This window comes from Chenopodium album, chromosome 12, assembly GCF_948465745.1.
Source record: "Chenopodium album chromosome 12, dcCheAlbu1.1, whole genome shotgun sequence".
Taxonomy (NCBI): Eukaryota; Viridiplantae; Streptophyta; class Magnoliopsida; order Caryophyllales; family Amaranthaceae; genus Chenopodium; species Chenopodium album.
Genome location: NC_137845.1, coordinates 41,598,405 through 41,620,110, shown reverse-complemented (window position 1 = coordinate 41,620,110; position 21,706 = coordinate 41,598,405). Strand labels below are relative to the sequence as shown.

The 21,706-nt window shown below is 43.3% G+C and overlaps 1 pseudogene; it reads left to right on the top strand.

The window, feature by feature from the left end:
* Window positions 1–18,397: 18,397 nt before the first annotated feature.
* Window positions 18,398–18,496, top strand: LOC145573436 (small nucleolar RNA R71; annotated as a pseudogene).
* The last annotated feature ends 3,210 nt before the right edge of the window (window positions 18,497–21,706 follow it).

Genomic DNA, 21,706 nt, shown 5'->3' with positions numbered 1-21,706 from the left:
AAGCAGTTTTGAAAGTTTGGGGAGGAGCGCCCCCACCTCACAGGTGCACGCCCGCTCCTCACAGGGTGCACTTGGCAGTAAGTTTGCAGGAAGTTTGGAGCGCCCGCTCTTGAGAGGTGCACGCCCGTTCCAGCAGGAGCGGGCTCTCCTTTCTCTAATTTTCTTACCTTAGACAAAATCCATGCATCAAATGCTTGCCAAACTGAATCAATAAACCTGCAAAACATGGACAAACACAAACCAAGGAGGGGCAAGGCCGAGATAAAACATTTTCATTCAAAACGGGTTAGAAAGAGGGGAAATGAATGCAAAATCGGGTTTAAATTAACACAATAAGTGGTCAAATAAACCACTTATCACATTGCTAATAACTCTCAATCTCCGATTTGGAGGGACATTTTAAAGTGAAGGCATTTGCTTGCTTTTGGTTTAAAGGTTGGTATTGGTAATGGGAAAACTACCTCCCTTTGGTTTCACCATTGGGTAGGGGAGAAGCCTATTTATCTCTACCTTGACAGGGATGTTCCTAATTCCAAAGCCCATTGGTATGTTTGTGACATTATCAGAGGTGGGAAATGGTGTCTTGATGGTATTTCTCATCTTCTCCCTCAGGCTATTATAGAATTAATTTTGTCCACCCCTATTTCTTACTCTGATATCACTGAAGATTTCATTAACTGGAATCTTACTAAGAATGGTGTTGTTTCTGTCAAATCAGCCTATCATTTTTTTTTATCAAGGATAGTTGCATAAATTCTAGGTTTTGCTTATCTTTGAAAAAGCTCTGGAAAATTCAAGTTCCTGCCAAATATAGAATGCTGGTTTGGAATTGTATGCACTCTATTCTTTGCACTGCTGAGAAAATTTCCCTCTTCTTACCTATGATAGATCCCTTATGCACTAGATGTTGTCTGTATAATGAGTCTCATTTGCACCTGTTTCGTGACTGTTTTTCTTCTCATATTTTGTGGAATGATATCTTTTCTAACATCTCTCTGCCTAATGGTTTCAGCTTTGCTATCTTTGTTTCTCTAGGTTGGATTGATTGGCTCAATTATAATTTGAGTTTGTCTGCACATATTAGAAAATGGTTTTTGCTACTACCTTGTGGCATATTTGGAGGAACAGAAATATAACTGTTTTTGAGCTTAAAATGTTTCATGCACATGCTATTTATGCTCGGTTTTTCCATGATTATCAATGTTCTAATCATATGTTGCAGGGAAAGGGTAAGGAGATTGCATCTTCTACTTCTAATTCTTTAGCTACAATTGTCTTTGGAAGTGGCTCTGTTTCGGGGTTTTTTGTGAACTCCTCGGATACTGGTCACGTTCTTCTGACAATGAGACTTAGACACCTGAAAAACAACGAATATTCCGTTTATCGGAATATTCGCTTCCGACGATCAAGTTAGAGATCGGAAATCGGAAGAGCTAGAGAGAGAAAGTAGAGAGAAGTTAGAGCTTTTTAATGCTCTATATTTATGTTATGTCGTAATCCCCCCTCCCATCATAAATGATTGGGGTATTTATAGGGGTGGGAACATGTGCCCCTCTAGGGTTTATACCCTAGAATTTCGTGACGTGATTGGCTGCGCAATCAGGGGTCGCCACGTGTCATGGGGGACGCCGTTTTACGGCATTCAAGGTGTTTCTCGGGATTTTGGCCTAATGTAATCAAGGCCTTTTTCTCTTTCTGATGTTGTATTGTGTATTTAAAGGTAGCTGACATGTGTCACCCTGTCAGGAGGACACGTGTCACCCTCTCATAATGCCACGTGTCGCCTTCTTATTGGGCCACGTGTCACTATGAGATTGGGCCACGTACTTGGGGTATTTTTACCCTAAACATTTGCCCCTCAGAGGGGGTGGCTCGTACACTTACTGGCCGCCTCCTTTGATCTTCCATTCTGGACGTCCATGTACTCTGGGTTGGGTTTACCTCCCATCTGCCCTGGACGTCCATATACTTTGGACTCAAAGCTCTTTTTGCTACCTGGACGTCCGTATATTTTGTTCTGGATGTCCTCGTAGTCTGGAGTGAGCTTGTCTTCTTGCTCATTTGGACGTCCATATTGTGTACTGGACGTTCTCGTACTCTGAGAGAGGCTTAACCCCTAGTTCATTTGGACGTCCACATACTTTGGACTGGACGTCTTCATGCTCTGGGAGGAGCTTATCTCCTAGCTCATCGGGACGTCCGCATATTTTGGACTGGACGTCCTCATACTCTGGGAGGAGCTTATCTCCTAACTACCCAGAGCGTCCACAGCATTTAAAATGAACATCCTTGCTTTTCAGTCTGGACGCTCTCGTACTCTGGGAGGAGCTTATCTCCTGGCCACCCAGAGCGGCCTCAGCAGTGGGACTAGACGTCCTCCTATTTTGGTCTGGACGTTCTGATACTCTGGGAGGAGCTTATCTCCTAACTACCCAGAGCGTCCACATATTTTTGAAATGGATTGGGCATCCTTGATTTCAGGCGAACTCTCTGGTTCTTTCATCATGTTGCGTACGTCTGAAATCTCCCCTTTGGACTAACGTCTAGGAACTGGGCGGACGCATTTTCCTCTTTAGATATTTTTAAGTTCTGGAGACTAAGTGTTGAAGGTGTAAATCTCTTGAATTTGTGATTCAACTCACTTGGACGTGCCGTCAATTGTCCGTCTGATTTCCACATAAATTAACAGAACCCTAACATCATTCTGTCTCTTTCTTCGAGTAATTTCTTCAAAAAATTACCGTTTGAATGTTTAGGCGGGAAAGGTGGTTTTACCATTTTTCCCCCATGAGTTCATTCTATAAATATGGGAAGTGAATTCTCATTTTCACACTTTACCCAATTGTGAATTCTAGAGAGAAGTCAGAGCAGTCTAGTGAGAGAAAGTGATTTTCCTTTTAATCTTCAAGAGCGCCGCCGTGAGTTTGAGTTTTCCGGGCATTTTTGAGTTTTCCGGTCAATCTTCAGCAACACCAAGAACACTTTCGAAGTTTTCAGAACGTACAAAGGTAGGCCGTCTACACTTCTTTCTTTCCTTTATCCCTGTATATATATATATATATATATATATATATATATATATTTTTTTTTTCAATTCTGGATCCATACTCGGCTTCGTCCGACTCTCCTCATGAGGCCGGCCGTTCGCCTGGGACTGAGGAGTCTAGAGTGGACGGAGAAGAGTTGTCTCCTCCTTGGAGTGAGTCTATGTCTGGTGCGTACATACTCACCCCCACTTATTCTTCTCTATCCCCACAGGCAATGGCAAGAACAATGCGTACGCGCGAGCTTCATGCGGCCAGGAACCCAGACGGTAGTCTGGTTCACCCTAGGGTCCCTTATGACCCTAATAACCCAAGTACCATGGAGGTGGAGACTACCTCCACCACCCAAACAACGACCGCCTCCACTGGCTCTCATCACTTGGCCGTGGAGGTCACTTCTTCTTTCGAGGAACGCCAACAAGCTCAAGGCGCCTCGTCCACCCCTGCTCCGGAACTTAGGTTCCCTCAATTTGCCAGCTCAGTCATGGATGAGCCCGAGCTGGTAGCCTGCAAAGACCATCCTACCAATTTTGGGGCGGACGCTGCTGGTTCGTTTGTCCCCTCTTCCTCTCAACCTCTGCTCCAACTGGGCGGGGCGGACAGACCTATGACGGGAATCTCAATCAGGGAACCGTCCGATCTGCCTATTCGCAACGCCCCTTCTTCGGGGAACGAGGCGGACGCTGCCAAAGACAAAGGCAAGCGTCCATTAGTTGAGGAGGGTGTTCCTTCTTCCACGGGCGTACTCAGCTAAAGAGGCCGAAGCTCGGCCGAGGCAGCAGACCTGGATAGGGTGCTGTCTTCAGAATTCGGGAGTGCCCCCTCTCACCAAATGGAAGAAGAAGAAGTTGAGAAAGAGGCCGTGGGTGAGACGGCCGAAGGTGAGGCGGCGGCCGAAGAAAACGTCGCCAACATTGATAACTTCAGGGACCCGTACGCCTGTACAGTTGGAGAGACGGCCCTGAAGTTCTTGAAGAAAGAATTTGAGGAGTACAAGGAGTCCCTCCATTTGGGGGAGGGATTTGAGATACAAGTCCCTAGGAAAGCCATTGCCGTGGCTACCTGGGATGGTGAGAAGCCGCGCAAAAGGGCTTTTTGCGTTTATAGTGCCCCCTTGGATGTAGGCCTTCGCTTCCCTCTTCATCCATTCGTCCGGACAGTTCTGGACGAGTATGACATTGGCCTTTTCCAACTGACACCAAACAATTGGTTAAACATATTTGGGTACTTGGTGACGTGCATCTGCAAGGGTTTCACGCCAGACTTTGCGGTCTTCTGTGAGATGCACTCACTTACAAGGCTGGAAAAAGATACGGATGGTTGGCTCGTCTTGAGTGCGACCAGGGATTACATGGTCGTGGTCGACCGTGTCAGCAAATGGAGGGACTGGAAGCACCGTTTCTACCGCATCAAAACTAAGGATGCGGAGTTCAACCTCCGCATGAATAAGTGCCGTCCAGATCCCATTCAGCTCGGACGCGGGGATCACAAGCCTGACATGCCGCCCATCCATCCAAGCCAAGAACACCAGCTTGAATATTTCAAGGTCAATCGGGTCAAGCAGGGTAACAAAACTGAACGTGTCCCTCGCCATTGGGTTCCTCTAGCCAATTGGCTTAGGGACACTACTTTTATGTCTGCGTACGGCCTGTACCAGAACATGCCCCAAGGTGGACACTTAGATATATAAACTTTTTGTACGCACGTAGAGTTTTTTAGAAAAATATTCTAACACTTTGCTTTTTCCTCTTTGCAGCGGAGGCGTACGCTATGCTTGACCCGGCACAGAAGGGAGAAGTGGCTATGTCCGAGGTGGACATTGCCCGTTACAAGGCTCATTTCAAGATGTACGAGCAAATCAAGGAGGTAAATACTTAGTTTATTTTTGAGTCTTTCTTTTTTATTGTCCGTTCTGCTGTATTGGGAGGAACCTGCTTCCTAAGTTTGCACGGACGCATTTCGTCCGTTCATACATGGAAGGGAGCTCCTTCCCCAATTCACACGGACACTGACATGCTTTCTGCCTTGTGTAATTTTTCTAACTTGCTTGTATGTTTACAGTCTTCCTCTACCCCAAAGGCAAGAAGAAAGCAGCCGGCTTCTTCCACTCCTAATGCGAACGCATCCAAAAGGAGGAAGACGGTTGCCACGAAGACGCCCTCCAAATCCGCGGCCAAGACTAAGTCGCAGACTGCTCAAACGCAGTCTAAAGGAGATCAACCTCGGCTGGTACAAAGCGAGGCCTCCAAGTCCGTGGATCCTGTTGCTGATCAGGTCCACGACGCGTCCGTCCCTATGGACGACGGGGGTAAGTCAACCCCGGAAAAAATGACCGGCCTCACCTCGACTCCGCATGTCGAGGTAGTTAAAAAATCTGATTGGCTAAATACCAGTCAGTCGGCCAGTGACACTGCTGGCCGTTTAGACAACGAGGGGGACGCCTCTTTGCCGCCCCCTCCCATCAATCTCTCTCCTCCAAGCTTCTCCACTGGTTAGCCTTTCTTCCTTATTCTTGTACCATTTGATTTACTTGTACTTGTAAATTTTAGCTAACTCTTCTTGTCCGGTCGTCCGCAGACATCTCAGAGGAGTTGCAAATGAGGCTGCCCGGTCAGTCACTAACTGGCGCGGACAGGAAGGCCATGCGCGAGGCCATGGTTCGCGCGGTTCCCCAAGCGCAGCGTGATAAGCCGTGGGGAATCAATGAGGGCTTCCTCGGCCCTATGCTCAACTTTAGTGCTGAGGTACGTCTCCTTTTCTCTATACCTTTTCTTTCCAACACTTAGCAAATTTTTCTATATTTGACTAAGTTTCCTTCTTCTGTCCGCAGCTCTTCCTCCGCCTGAACGCCTTCCTTGGATGGAAGGATAAAGAGAACGAGCGGTTGAAGCAAGCTTGGCTTGAGATTAGAAAGGCCGAGGACGCTGTGACTGGGACGGCCGCCGTCCAAAGGGTGCATTTTGAGACCCAGATAACCGCGCTGTCCGACAAGGTGGCGCGACAAACAGAGGACCTGGTCAAATTGGGCAAGGCACTCGAACAGGAGTCCTTGGCCAGGGAGGCCTTGAGGGTTGATGACAAGAGAGAAATGCATGTCGTTTTCTACCCTTTCCCCAAGCCAAACTAAATTTGTAAACACCTAACCAACCTTATGTGAATATAGGGTAAGTTAAGGGTCGGTCCCAAGGGAATGCAATGATGAAAACTAAAGTCTAAGTCAAGTTACCTCGGAGTCGAAAATGAGATATTGGTTGGTACTAAAATGAACTAGATCAAATTCAACAAATAATCAAAGGTCTAAACACTAGGGATATGGGTTCCACATGCAAAATCAATGATAATGCTAGATTAAAGCTCAATCAATTAATTCAAGTATTGCAATGGACAAACAATAGTAGCAATCAAGAGAGTTCAAATACTATCTCCTATAGGCCAATCTAGTGGTCACTATGAAAGGCAAACCAAGAAGAATCATAAGCAAACTCAATCAATTAGAGCAACCTTTAAATCAATTGGTCATGTCATTAAGAGTTGCAATGCAATCTAGATTAATCTTATAGGGTGATCAATCCTAATCTAATCAATCTCATGCAAAACTATGTCAACCAATTTAATTGCAACAAATCAACCAATCAAAGAGCATCAACTAGCATTTCCATTAATCAAACATGCTTCCCCTTTTCCCTAGCAACTAATCTACTCACTAATCATGGTGAAATTGAAGAACAAATAACTAGAAATTGCATTGATCATCATTCTATATCAAAATCTAATAGAAATCAAAGTATTCAATATTATCAAACTCAAATCCAAGAAAAACAATCATCAAGCAAAAGAATCAAATAACAAGTAAGTAAAAGATGAAAGAAAGAAGAGAATCTCACTAAAATTGATGATTGAAAATGAAGAAATCCAAACTTGATTGATCAAATGTTGAGTTACAAATCCAAAACCAAGAACTTCTCTCTAACTTCTCTCTCTAAAACTAAGCTAATGAAAATTATCAAAAAGTTTCCTTCCAAAAAGGAAATACAATTCTATTTATAGGCAAAGAAGAAAATGGCAGCTCCCGCGGTCTCTCTCGATAAACCCGCGCCCGCGGAAAAATGGGTACGGAACCCTCCGCGGGCTGCCTGGGCAGCACCCGCGCCCGCGGCTTGATGACCCGCGCCCGCGGCGAAGTCCCCTGCTCCCAAAGGCTAATCAGGGGAGCCGCGGTCTCTCTGAGGGGAGAGACCTCTCCAAATTGCCCGCGCCCGCGGAGAGACCGCGGGGCAACCGCGGCTAGTTCCTGCCAACTTTTTGGCATTTTTGAACAAAAAAGCCTGCGCCCGCGGCTTGAAGTCCCGCGCCCGCGGCCTGGTGGAAAACCATGGAGACCTCTCCGAGGTCTCTCCAAGGTCTCTCTAAGCCCTCTCTAGCCAAATGCTCCTTCCTTGCTTGATCATTGAGGTCCCGAATTGCATCCTTTGCCAAGGTGGATCTCACAATACCTACACAAGTAAACAAAGGAAGGAAATAAAAGGGAAAAAGAGCAAAATAAAGGAAAAACACGATAAAGACACGAGAAACATGAAGAAAGAGGAAAAAGGAGAAACTAAAGGAAAAAGGGCCAAAACTAAAGAAAGAAAGCAACAAAAAGGGAAAGAAATAACCTAAAAGACTACCTAATGAGTGCCATAAATGACACTCATCAAATTCCCCCAAGCTAGACTTTTGCTCGTCCCGAGCAAAACAAAGGCCAAGAAGGAATAAGGAGGCAAAAAAAATAATAAAATAAAAAAAAAGAAAAAGAGGGGTAAGAATTTACACTAGGACTCACTGTCGTAGGAATAAACGGTTGTTTTTAGCTACAACAAGCCATTTTGAACCCCTAGATCGCTCAAGAGGACGAGTGATGCTCTCGTAAGGGTTTCCTAAGAGTTTACCCATAACTCTCCACCAAACCCCCAAGAGGCAAACCAAGGAAAAAGCAGAAAGAGGAAAAAGGAAACAAATTCTTTACGAAATGGACTTTGCAAAGAGACTATAATTCAAATGAATAACACCCTTTCTAAAGTGAATTATGGTATGCACGTTAAAAGATACCTAAGGTTGATTGAAACGTAAATATGCTAAGCATAGGAACTAGTTATCACACTCCACCTTCATCCCAAACAATCTTACCGCGTTCCCCCTACTAATCTCATATCTCCCCTTAGTGAGCATCTCATAGATTCCGCGAAGGAACCGGAAAAAGATCAAAGTTTTAGGCTACTCGACATCTTGATTTCGCATCCCCTTTCCTTAGTCCACAACCTATGATTCCCTCCACCGATGAAAGACTCAACTCCTAGGTCCAAAGGTCTTTCCCCAAGGCTGTAACGTAAGGCAAGAAGGGTTAAGGTAGGTTAAAAATTTAAAAATTTGGTGGTTATCCTAAAATGTGAAGCAAAGACCGGCCAAATCTCAACACCAAACTTAAGTAATCACCAAACAAAAATGAATTAACACCCCCAAGCTTATTCAACGCTATACTCTTACTAAAATAAGACCAAAAAGCGTGAAGAAATAACGCTTTCCCCCCAAGCTAAAGGAAACATTGTCCTCAATGCTTAGAAGGAGGAAAGATTACAACAAAATATTTTTGAAATTTTACTATTTTCAATTTTTTTTTTCTTTTTTTTTTACTTAAACTTGCAATGTCCTCGCCTTTTGCTAAATTCGGACGGCTTTTTCTATAATGCAATTTATTAGTCCATGCCTTTTATGAATTAGGACGGCTTTTACACGAACACTTGCCATTATTCACAAAGACACAATCTTGCACTCATGAAAACCCAACATCCAACTTCGCCACCACAAACTCCATCAAATATGATCAATTTGCTTACAAAAACAAGGAAAGAAAGAAAATGAAACAAAAGGCCAAAGATCTAAAGATGTGGCTTGAAAAGAAGGGATAAGGCTCAAATGGTTGCAAGAAGGCAGATGTAAACCCAAAATTAAAGAAAAAGAATAAAACTATCCTAAAAATGAGAAATACCACCCCGAAAAAGCTGCCTTTGTCCTTCCTAGGTAGTTTGGTCACGGTCTTAGGAATCATATGCTAAGATTCTAGATTAGGTTTGCGAAAATCAAGGATCCATGCCGCTCATGCAAGAATTTGATGAAAGCTTGAACAAATTTACACCTCACATGGTTGTAGCAAAAACTCACTAAGGTTGTCAAATCGAAGATAGGGAGCAACTACCAAACATGCCACAAACAAGTAGAATCCGGCTTCATGATCCCTCTAGTTCTAGACAACTACCTTAGCATGCTTTATCCTAGAATCAACCAAACGTAATCTCAAACCGTGCATACCATAATTACCTAGGAAGACTATTATTCAAGAGCAAGAGTCCATTGCATACAAGTCCGACTTTCAAAAAGAGAAATAGTAAAAAGAAAGCCTCAAAAAGATATGCACACCAACAAGAACAAAAGATAAGAAAAGAAAGGAAAAGATGGAAAACTAAGACAAAGATAAGAAAGGGAAAGAGGAAAGGGCAAAGATGCAATCATAACACATTTATCCCAATCGACATACAAGTGGTCTAATGGCCACATCGCCAAAGACCCCAAACACACTAGGTGTTAAATTCATACAACCTCGAACCGTTCAACTTCCCCTAAGTCTAATCTTAATCTAAGCAACCAAGAAAATAAAGTAGTGAAAATAAAAAGAAGTAAAATAAGAAAGGCCTCACCAAGCGTCCGTGCTAGACTAAAGTACCCAAAGAGTGAGAACAAGCTTCTCCAAAGGGCTCCGCAATCCAAAGCATGAGCTACGAACAAAGTGAGTAAAAGAAGAGAAAGCTATATATACAAAGTGAAATTGTTAGTAACTTCCAAACAAAAGCAAACAATAAAGAAAAACGAAAACACTAACTATATACAAAGACCTAGAAGAACCCATCATCATCAAAACCAAAATTTTTTTCTGTTTTATTTTTTTAGAAAATCCCAAAAACATCATCCAAAGAAACAATCAACAACAAGCAACAAAACAACAAGACCAATAGCCAAGATCCACTAAAAACCTTATCAAAAACTTCCCACCGAGCCCAAGGTGCCGTCCCCATGCTAACACATCCTTTTTGACCCTCCCCCCTCACAAAATGAAAGCATCGACCCCGATGCCGACAAACATGCAAAAATAGGGGAAAAGGGGAGAACAAGAAGGGAGGCAAATATGCAAAAAGGGGACTAATGGCCACTCGGGCCGGCACCATCATCACCTCCAAAACCTTCACCCTCATCCCAACCTCCGGTGAAACCGGGAGGAAAACCATAATAACCCTTAAATAGGTCTTGTTGGGATGGGGTCAATTGGTCAAAGGGCTCTTGTTGAACGAGGGGCTCGGGGTGACGGGGGTCAACATAATAATAAGCGGGGTCACCCCTATAATCACTCCCCCCCGGGACCCTATAATCATAAGGCGGGAAGTTGCGCCTTGGCACATCGGGGGTCTCAACCCCTTGCCAATAAGGGTACGTAGGGAGGCCATCACCACCCCGGGAAGGTACCGGCCCTTGTTGGGGCGGCACATAAGGATAGTTGACCGGGGGTGCGACCTCCCCCCTACGTACACTAGCATCATACAAGGCGCTAGTTTGATAAGAAAGAGTTTGGTGGTCAGAATACATACCTTGCATGGAAAGTCTCATGCGGTCCATTTGTGTCCACATAGCCGCCATATCTTGCTCAAAATCATGTGGCGGTTGTTGTTGTAGTTGTTGTTGTTGTTGTTGTTGTCTTCTTCTTCTTCTTCCTTGTTGTTGTTGTTGTTGAAACGGTTGTTGTTGTTGTTCCTCTTGTTCTTCTCTTCTTCCTTCCTCCTCTTCCTCATTCACATCCTCTAACCCGACTCCCTCAACAAAAGCAGCATCTTCCTCCATCTCATCCTCATCAACCCTACCATTGTCCCTAGGGACCATCCAAACATTTCTAGCCTCGCGAAAAATGGAGGTAGCGGCCGGGTTAGGGAGAAGGCAATGGTGGGTATTCCTCACTAGCCAAGAGTAGGTACCGGCTCTCTTAGTACTAGTTATGAAACGGAGGGTGTTAACCTGCCTCAAATTGATCCAAATGTCTTCACTCCCTCCAACCGGAGTGCAAGACTCTAAGAACCGTTCTTGGTTGAAATACCTCACCAAACGGGTCACCATGCCCCCACAGTGAATCTCCCCCGTCTTCACCCCATGCATGATCTCCTTGCACCCTTCCATGAAAATGTACCCAAAATTAATCCTAGAACCCAATTCCGGCTTAGTAGCCATCCACAAAACCATTATCTCCTCTCGAGATAACTTACCCAAATCTTGCTTACTATAAACCGAGTACTCGAGAATTCTATGGAGGATCCTAAGGGCCGGATGAATGATCTCACTAGCAAGGGAAGTTTTGGAGTCAAATTGCTTTTTGTGGGCTATGGTTCTCCACCAAGCAACCTCATTATACTCACTTTGGGCATGGGAGATAAGGGGCTCGAAGATATCACCATTTGGGTTAAAACCTAGGGCCAGATTAAACTCGGCTAGGTTCATGGTGTGTTTAATATTGAAGAGTTGGAAGGAGATGATGTAGTTGGTTTCCCCTACCCTATTGAACTCAAAGGTGAAGAAAAACTCGATCGAAGGCTCCAAGTAGGTACGGGGGTTAAACTTCAAGAACTCACCTAAGCTTAGGTTATTGAGAAGCACATCAAGATCATTATCTATCCCTAGCTTGGCCATATCGTCACGAAAGTAATGGCGGGTGGGTCTAAACCTTCGATCTTTCATTTTGTTATAAATGGGCAATTGTTTAGACCGGTTCCACAATTTTAGAGGTGGTAGAGGAGGAGGGGCGTCATCTTGGGTGGAAGAGTGTGTTTGGGGGTTAGGGTTTGAGGATTGGCCTTGAGAAGATTGGCCGGGAGATTGGGTTGAGCGGTTCTTGCTACTCTTGGATCGTCTCAACAAATTCATTTTCGTTTTTGTTTTTTTTTTTACCACACAAATTCACAAGACAAAATCACTAGGAATAATCCAACTCCCTCAATCAAGCAATAAACACCTCAAACACTCACAATCCTCCTTTCAAATCCAACCAAACCCCCAAAAACTACAAAGTACCTGTTTCAATCAACACAACAACCAAAATTCCACAACAAATACCAATATCAACAAGCATCCAACAAATATATGCAAGATTTATCAAGAAAAACAATCATCACTCAAAAATACCAAATTTCACAAAAATAGCCATGAAACACAAAATCATGCTCAAAATCAAGATAATGCCAACCAATGTAAAGAAATCAAGTGAAATTGACAAAAATAATACAAAGGTTAGAAGTATACCAAGATTGGAGACACAAATCAAGCATAGAACACCACACTCTACCGAAATTTGCCGAAAAACCACGAGAAACTTGAGTAGAAATGATGTTAATGGAGAAATAAGGTAGATTTTGTGAAAATTTGATGGAAATTTGAAGAAAGGAGTAAGGATTTGATGATTTAGGGTTAGGGTATGAGAGTTTTAGAGAGAGAAAGGGGAAAATTAGAGAGAGTATGAGAAAATAAGAGAGGAGAGAGAGAGGAAGGTGGTACCGGGTTGAAGAAAACCCAGGGACCCGCGCCCTCTCCCGACCATGCCGCGGTCTCGGGAACTCTCCCGCGCCCGCGGAGAGACCGCGGGGCAACTGCGGGGAGTTCCTGCCCAATTTTGCGATTTTCTTACCTGATGGGTGCCGCGCTCTCTCCAAAACAGCCGCGCCCTCTCCAAAACTTCCCGCGCCCGCGGAGAGACCGCGGGGCAACCGCGGGAAGTTCCTGATCCAAAATCTTGAATTTGGCTGAAATAAGGGCCGCGCCCTCTCCAATTTGCCGCGCCCTCTCCAAATTCCCCCGTGCCCGCGGAGAGACCGCGGGGCAGCCACGGGGAGTTCCTGATTGTAATTCCTTGTTAAAGCTGGAGAGGCCCCCGAGGTCTCTCCAAGCCCTCGGGGAGCCCTCTCCCCTGCACTCTAAACTCTTCATAAAACCCCTTCTTTCCAACAAGTGATAACAATGGGCAACCTACAAAACAAACACAAAACCAACACTAAATAAGATCAAAACTAAACAAGGAAAATGAAAAGGGAGGAAAAGAAAAGAAAAAGAGATGAGAATCCGGGTTGCCTCCCGTAAGCGCTTTTGGTTAACGTCGTTAGCTCGACGCACATCACCCCACTCAAGGTGGTTGGAAAAGAATCATTTTGTGGACAAGACCAACAAACACTTTGTCAAAGTACTGCTTGAGCCGATGACCATTAACCTTAAATGATGATGAGGAATCCAAAGGAGAAATTTCCACGGCACCATTACCAAAAACATCCTTCACCAAGAACGGACCACTCCATCTTGACATGAGTTTTCCGGGGAACAACTTCATTCTAGAATTATAGAGGAGGACTTTGTCACCTACACAAAACTCCTTTTTCTCAATCAACTTGTCATGAACCTCTTTGGATCGAGCTGTGTAGGTGCTAGCACAATCGTAAGCATCAAGTCGAAGTTCCTCTAATTCATGAAGGTCCAACCACCTCTTCTCTCCCGCACTTGCTAAGTCAAAATTTATCTTCTTGATGGCCCACATGGCACGATGTTCAAGCTCAACCGGGAGATGGCATGATTTGCCATAGACAAGGCGATATGGAGTGGTACCAATGGGTGTCTTAAAAGCCGTCCTATAAGCCCATAGAGCATCATCCAATTTGTCCGACCAATCCTTTCTATTGCGAGAAACCGTCTTTTCAAGAATAAGCTTGAGTTGACGATTTGAAACCTCAACTTGGCCACTCGTTTGAGGATGATAGAGAAGCCCAAATCGTTGATGCACACCATGTTTCCTCAACATCTTTTGAAAGGCATTATGGACAAAGTGGGATCCATTATCACTTATCACCGCTTTTGGGACACCAAACCTTGGAAAGATGATCTTCTTGAACAACTTCAATACAACCTTGTGATCATTTGTTGGAGAGGCAATGGCCTCAACCCACTTAGAAACATAGTCCACCACCACAAGAATATATTGATTCCCGTATGAAGAGGGGAATGGTCCCATGAAGTCAATTCCCCACACATCGAACACCTCCAATTCAAGGATAGGTTGTTGAGGCATCTCGTTTCGCTTGGAAATGTTCCCAACTCGTTGACATCGGTCACATGACTTAACAAAGCCCCATGAATCCTTGAAGAGATGTGGCCACCAAAAACCACTTCGAAGGACTTTAGTAGCGGTCTTGGAAACACCCATGTGTCCACCACTAGGGTCCGAGTGGCACATTTTTAAGACACTAGGCACCTCTTCATTTGGAACACAACGCCTAAGTAAACCATCAACCCCACGTTTGTATAAGATAGGGTCATCCCACAAATAGTGCCTTGCCTCTCTTTTGATCTTCTTCTTTTGGTTCTTGGAGAAAGAGGGTGGAAACTCCCCACATGCTAGAAAATTGACCAAATCGGCATACCATGGGAGTTCCTTCACCTCTATGGCATATAAGAAATCATCAAGCATTTTATCTTCTATTAGTAAACCATCATCATGAATTTGATCCCCTTCAAGGCGAGAAAGATGGTCCGCCACAACATTCTCCGCACCCTTCTTGTCCCTAATCTCAATCTCAAAAGCTTGCAATTCAAGTACCCATCGAATCAACCTTGGCTTGGACTCTTTTTTAGCAAAGAGATACTTGAGGGCCGCATGATCCGTGAAGACTATGGTCTTGGAACCCAACAAGTAACATCAGAATTTTTCAAAAGAGTGCACAATTGCCAAAAATTCCTTTTCCGTTGTTGTGTAGTTCTTTTGAGCCCCATTGAGAGTCTTGGACATATAGTAAATCACATGAAGTTTCTTGTCTACCCGTTGTCCCAAAACACCTCCAATTGCCCAATCACTCGCATCACACATCAACTCAAAAGGAAGATCCCACCTTGGGCCTTGAACAATAGGAGTAGAGATTAGGGCCTTCTTCAATGTATCAAATGCCTTCAAGCATTTGTCATCAAAATTGAACTCAACATCTTTTTGAAGAAGGTCATTTAGGGGCTTAGCAATGAGTGAAAAGTCCTTAATGAATCTCCTATAAAAACCCGCATGACCAAGGAACGATCTCACTCCCTTGACATTTACCGGAGGTGGAAGTTTTTCAATCACATCAATCTTTGCCTTATCCACCTCAATGCCCTTATTTGAAATCTTGTGCCCAAGCACTATACCTTCCTCCACCATGAAGTGGCACTTCTCCCAATTAAGCACCAAGTTGACCTTTTCACATCTCTCAAGATTTTTGAGGCAATCTTCAAATGAAACACCTCCCACAGAAAAATCATCCATGAAAACTTCCATTTCCTCTTCAAGCATGTCCCCAAAAATGCTCATCATACACCTTTGAAAGGTCGCCGGAGCATTACACAATCCAAAGGGCATTCTTCTATATGCAAAAGTACCATAGGGGCATGTGAAGGTTGTCTTTTCTTGATCTTCGGGATGAATGGGAATTTGAAAGAATCCCGAATATCCATCAAGGAAGCAATAGAATTTGTGCCTGGTCAACCTTTCAAGCATTTGGTCAATAAAAGGGAGAGGGAAGTGATCCTTTTTGGTTGATGTGTTTAGACGTCTATAGTCTATACACATCCTCCAACCGGTGACCGTTCTAGTTGGAATGAGCTCACCTTTCTCATTCTCAACTACGGTCATACCCCCCTTCTTAGGAACGACATGCACGGGGGAAACCCACCTTGAGCTTGAGATGGGGAATATGATTCCCGCATTCAAAAGCTTGGTGATCTCTTTCTTAACTACTTCTCCCATTTGGGGATGTAGTTTCCGTTGTCGTTCAATAGAAGGAAGGGTGCCTTCCTCAAGCGTTATGTGGTGTTGGCACAAAGCGGGGCTTATACCTTTAAGGTCATCAATTGTGTAACCCAAAGCACTTTGGTGTTTTCTCAAAACACCACATAACGCTTGAGCTTGGCTCTTGCTCAAGGATGCACTAACTATCACGGGGTAAGTAGAATGAGGGCCCAAGAATTCATACCTAAGGTGTGATGGTAGAGGTTTGAGCTCTACCATAGGCACACCATTACCTTCTTGTGATGTGGTCGCTTGCAAAGCTTCATTGCTTGAGATTCCAAAACATGCTTGCTCATCCACATCCTCCACACTTCCATCAAGTAACTCCTCATAGAAATTCATCTCCTTGCACGAAGCACCTACCTTGTCTTTGTTCAACAATACATTCTCAAGAGCATCGTTAGAAGTGAGCAAGTGCTCATGCATGGAAGACACAACAAAATCAAGTGAATCAATCATCATACAATTTTCCAAAGAAGAACATGGATATTTCATGCTTTCATTCAAATCAAATTCAATAACCTCTTCTCCCACCTTAAGGGAGATCTTAGCATTTCTCACATCAATCATGGCTCCCGAGGTAGCAAGAAAGGGTCTACCTAAAATGATCGGAATGGTGGCATCCTCATCCATTTCAAGAACAACAAAATCCACGGGAAACACAAACTTCCCCACCCTCAAAGGGACATCTTCTACTTTACCTTTTGGAAATTTGATAGACCTATCCGCTAATTGCAAGGTAATGTTAGAAGGTAAGAGTTCCCCTAGCTCAAGTCTTTGATAAACCGAATATGGCATTAGGCTCACACTAGCTCCCAAGTCACATAAGGCATTATCAATTTGCATTTTGTGGATTGCACAAGGGATGGAGAAGTTTCCGGGGTCCTTCAACTTGGGTGGCATTTTGTTCATGATGATAGCACTACAATTTTCGGTCAAATTGATGGTCTCCACAACCTCACAAGTTCTTCTCCCACTCAAAATGTCCTTGAGGAATTTGGCATAGTTTGGCATTTGGTTGATCACATCGGTAAAAGGTAGAGAAAGGTGGAGTTGTTTTAGCATCTCAATGAATCTCCCAAATTGTTCATCCAATTTGTGTCTCATGAATTTTTGTGGGTAAGGGAGTTTGGGTCTCACAATTTCTTTCTCTACTCTCACCTCTCTAGGTGTCTCAACAACTACCTCATCCAATGATGCCCTTTTTTCCTCATCCTCAACCAAAATCTCCCTAGGAACCTCCTTATCTACACCCTTCCTAGGCAATACCTCCTCAAGAACCTTTCCACTCCTAGTAACAATAGCATTCACGGGTTTCTTGGGGTCAAGGCCTTGGGAAGGTAAAGAAGAAGGGCTTGCATGATCTTTCAAGGCATTAGCAAGTTGAGAGATTTGGTTTTCAAGCATTTTATTGTGGGTCATCATTTCATTGAATTTTTTATCGCTCACGGCCATGTATGTGTTCAACAACTTGGTTTGATTCTCAATTATCTCCTCCAAATTAGTCCTAGGTGAAGAAGGTTGAAAATAGGAACTTTCACCTTGAGTTTTTGGAACAAACCCGGGTGGGGGACCTCTTTGAGAATTATTTTTAAAATTACCCCGTCCTTGATTGTTCCAACTACTCCTATTTTGATTTTGGCCATAACTTTGATTATGGTTTCCACCACCTTGATTATGGTTACCACTACCTTGGTTATGATTTCCATAACCTTGGTTTTGGTTACCATAATTTTGGCCTTGATTACCATAATATTGGCCTTGATTTTGGCCACTATAACCTTGATTATTATAGCTACCACGAGAACCTTGGTTCCCTTGGTTTCTATAACCACCGCCTTGGTTATAGTTGTCAAAATTGCCTTGGCCTTGGAAGTTCCTATTCCATTGACCCCTTTGATTATCAAACCGTTGACCATTATTATTTGACACATAATTCACATGTTCACTCTCATTGTTATCAAACTCATCAACACATTCATTAGGACAAGCACTAGAGTCATGATCATACGATCCACATGCATCACAAAACAAACAACCCAAAGGCATATTATGTGAAGAGGGAGGGGGTTGAGAGTTAGAAGGAGTACCTCTCCCCTTAAATTGGGAGGGAAGATTCGAAGCTTGAGAAGGGGAAGAAGTGCTCTCCAACTTAGCTTTGATTGCGGTGACCTCCTTTCCTAAGTTTGTCATTTGGGAGGAAAGGTTGTTGATTGCATTTAGATGGTCCACCGAGTACAATGAAGATTGCTTGCTTGAAGAGTCCCTCTCCCCATCTTGCCAATCCCTATAATATGTCACCACGTCCTCAATGATGTCCACAACTTCTTCTTCGGTTTTGTTCATGATAGGGCCCCCGGCCCCTCCATCAAGGCATGACTTGCCTTGGGGACTTAAACCGCCATAGAAGATTTGGATCACTTGGTATGTGGGGATTCCGTGGTGAGGGCACTCCCTTTGATACTCTTTGAATCTCTCCCATGCTTCATAAAGGCTTTCACTCGGCCTTTGCTTGAACCCTTGAATCAAGGCTCTTGCCTCCGCCGTCTTCTTTTGGGGATAGAAACGGGACAAGAAAGCCTTTGTAACATCGTCCCAAGTTCTCAAGGAGTTGGGCTTCACCTCTTTGTCTAGCCATTCCAAAGATCTTCCTATTAGAGAGAAAGGGAACAACTTAAGGCGGATGAATTCTTGAGAAACCCCATTGACTTTGATGGTATTGCAATATTTTTCAAACTCTTTTAGATGGTTCAATGGGCTCTCATTCTTAGCCCCACTATATTGCCTTCTCTTAATCAAGGTGATCATTGCCGGCCGGATTTCGAAGTCATTTGCCGGAGTAGTAGGTGGAGCTATTCCACTCTCAAACCTGTATGCCCCGGGCACTCCAAGCTCCTTCAAGGCTATTCTAGGATTTTCACCCATTCCTTGCTCTTCTTGAGTTTCTTCTTCACTTGAAGAGCTAATACCCAAGGATCTATTATCCACTCTTCTTCTTGAAAGAGTCCTCTCAATTTCCGGATCAAGGGGAACAAGGGAACGATCACGGGTTCTATGCATGCAAAACTCAAACAAAAATATTAGTAGCACGGCTACAAGTGTAGCCTAAAGAAACAAAATCTTTTTGTATTTTTGTATTTTTTTTATAAAATGAAGTAGACTCAACAACAAAAGCTAAGCACCAATAGCAGTCCCCGGCAACGGCGCCATTTTGACAAGAGAGAAATGCATGTCGTTTTCTACCCTTTCCCCAAGCCAAACTAAATTTGTAAACACCTAACCAACCTTATGTGAATATAGGGTAAGTTAAGGGTCGGTCCCAAGGGAATGCAATGATGAAAACTAAAGTCTAAGTCAAGCTACCTCGGAGTCGAAAATGAGATATTGGTTGGTACTAAAATGAACTAGATCAAATTCAACAAATAATCAAAGGTCTAAACACTAGGGATATGGGTTCCACATGCAAAATCAATGATAATGCTAGATTAAAGCTCAATCAATTAATTCAAGTATTGCAATGGACAAACAATAGTAGCAATCAAGAGAGTTCAAATACTATCTCCTATAGGCCAATCTAGTGGTCACTATGAAAGGCAAACCAAGAAGAATCATAAGCAAACTCAATCAATTAGAGCAACCTTTAAATCAATTGGTCATGTCATTAAGAGTTGCAATGCAATCTAGATTAATCTTATAGGGTGATCAATCCTAATTAAATCAATCTCATGCAAAACTATGTCAACCAATTTAATTGCAACAAATCAACCAATCAAAGAGCATCAACTAGCATTTCCATTAATCAAACATGCTTCCCCCTTTCCCTAGCAACTAATCTACTCACTAATCATGGTGAAATTGAAGAACAAATAACTAGAAATTGCATTGATCATCATTCTATATCAAAATCTAATAGAAATCAAAGTATTCAATATTATCAAACTCAAATCCAAGAAAAACAATCATCAAGCAAAAGAATCAAATAACAAGTAAGTAAAAGATGAAAGAAAGAAGAGAATCTCACTAAAATTGATGATTGAAAATGAAGAAATCCAAACTTGATTGATCAAATGTTGAGTTACAAATCCAAAACCAAGAACTTCTCTCTAACTTCTCTCTAACTTCTCTCTCTAAAACTAAGCTAATGAAAATTATCAAAAAGTTTCCTTCCAAAAAGGAAATACAATTCTATTTATAGGCAAAGAAGAAAACGGCAGCTCCCGCGGTCTCTCTCGATAAACCCGCGCCCGCGGAAAAATGGGTACGGAACCCTCCGCGGGCTGCCTGGGCAGCACCCGCGCCCGCGGCCTCAAAGGCCCGCGCCCGCGGCTTGATGACCCGCGCCCGCGGCGAAGTCCCCTGCTCCCAAAGGCTAATCAGGGGAGCCGCGGTCTCTCTGAGGGGAGAGACCTCTCCAAATTGCCCGCGCCCGCGGAGAGACCGCGGGGCAACCGCGGCTAGTTCCTGCCAACTTTTTGGCATTTTTGAACAAAAGAGCCCGCGCCCGCGGCTTGAAGTCCCGCGCCCGCGGCCTGGTGGAAAACCATGGAGACCTCTCCGAGGTCTCTCCAAGGTCTCTCTAAGCCCTCTCTAGCCAAATGCTCCTTCCTTGCTTGATCATTGAGGTCCCGAATTGCATCCTTTGCCAAGGTGGATCTCACAATACCTACACAAGTAAACAAAGGAAGGAAATAAAAGGGAAAAAGAGCAAAATAAAGGAAAAACACGATAAAGACACGAGAAACATGAAGAAAGAGGAAAAAGGAGAAACTAAAGGAAAAAGGGCCAAAACTAAAGGAAGAAAGCAACAAAAAGGGAAAGAAATAACCTAAAAGACTACCTAATGAGTGCCATAAATGACACTCATCAAATTCCTCTCTAGGACGCCTCCTTATGTCCATGCACCATTTAGCAAAAGGAAGCGGAAGACTGTTTAAGATATGTGAGCAAAAGGAAATGTCCATGCACCATTTAGCAAATTCCTCTCTAGGTGCCTGATCATGTGAAATTGATGTATGATAGAGAGATGGGTGCTGAAGCTGCTACTTGATCAGCTCTGCCTTGCTTCCTTGTCTCGAGTTGGATGTCTAATTACTAAGTTCAGCAGTAGTAGTAGTATTGTACTATTGTCAGCAATAGTAGAAGTATTGTCAGTAGCCTTAATAGTAGTAGTAGCTGTTGCTACCATATGTTAGTTTCTGTTTCTAGTTTCCTTAGTTTGGTCCACTTCCTCTGCATTGTTTTAATTCTAGTGGTTAATGTTTGGATTACTTGCATCCAATTTTCTTGTATCCATATTGACGTAAGGATAATCTTTGATAAATATATTTCGTCTTGTTTGTGTTAAAAAAAAAACTTATTAGGTACATTATTAAGGTTAAATTACATAGTGTTACATTGATAATATTGTTAACTGATAACTAATTATTGTTATTATTTTTAATACTCATACAACATTTGAGGAGTTGGCAAGGGGGAACCAATGAAGAGGGCAACTTAATTTATACAACATTTGAGGAGTTGGCAAGGGGGAACCAATGAAGAGGGCAACTTAATTTATTCAAGGAAGGTTTTGCACAAATCAGCGAACTTCAAATCAATCAACTAACTAATTGAGGCGAAACAACCCTATTTTCCTTTGATCTAGTTCACTTTACTAGTGTAAGCCTGTTTTCGAACAGAGGTGTATTAGCTAGAGGTATTAATTCGGGTATGTGGTTCGGATTTGGTAATAAAGCTGGGTCAC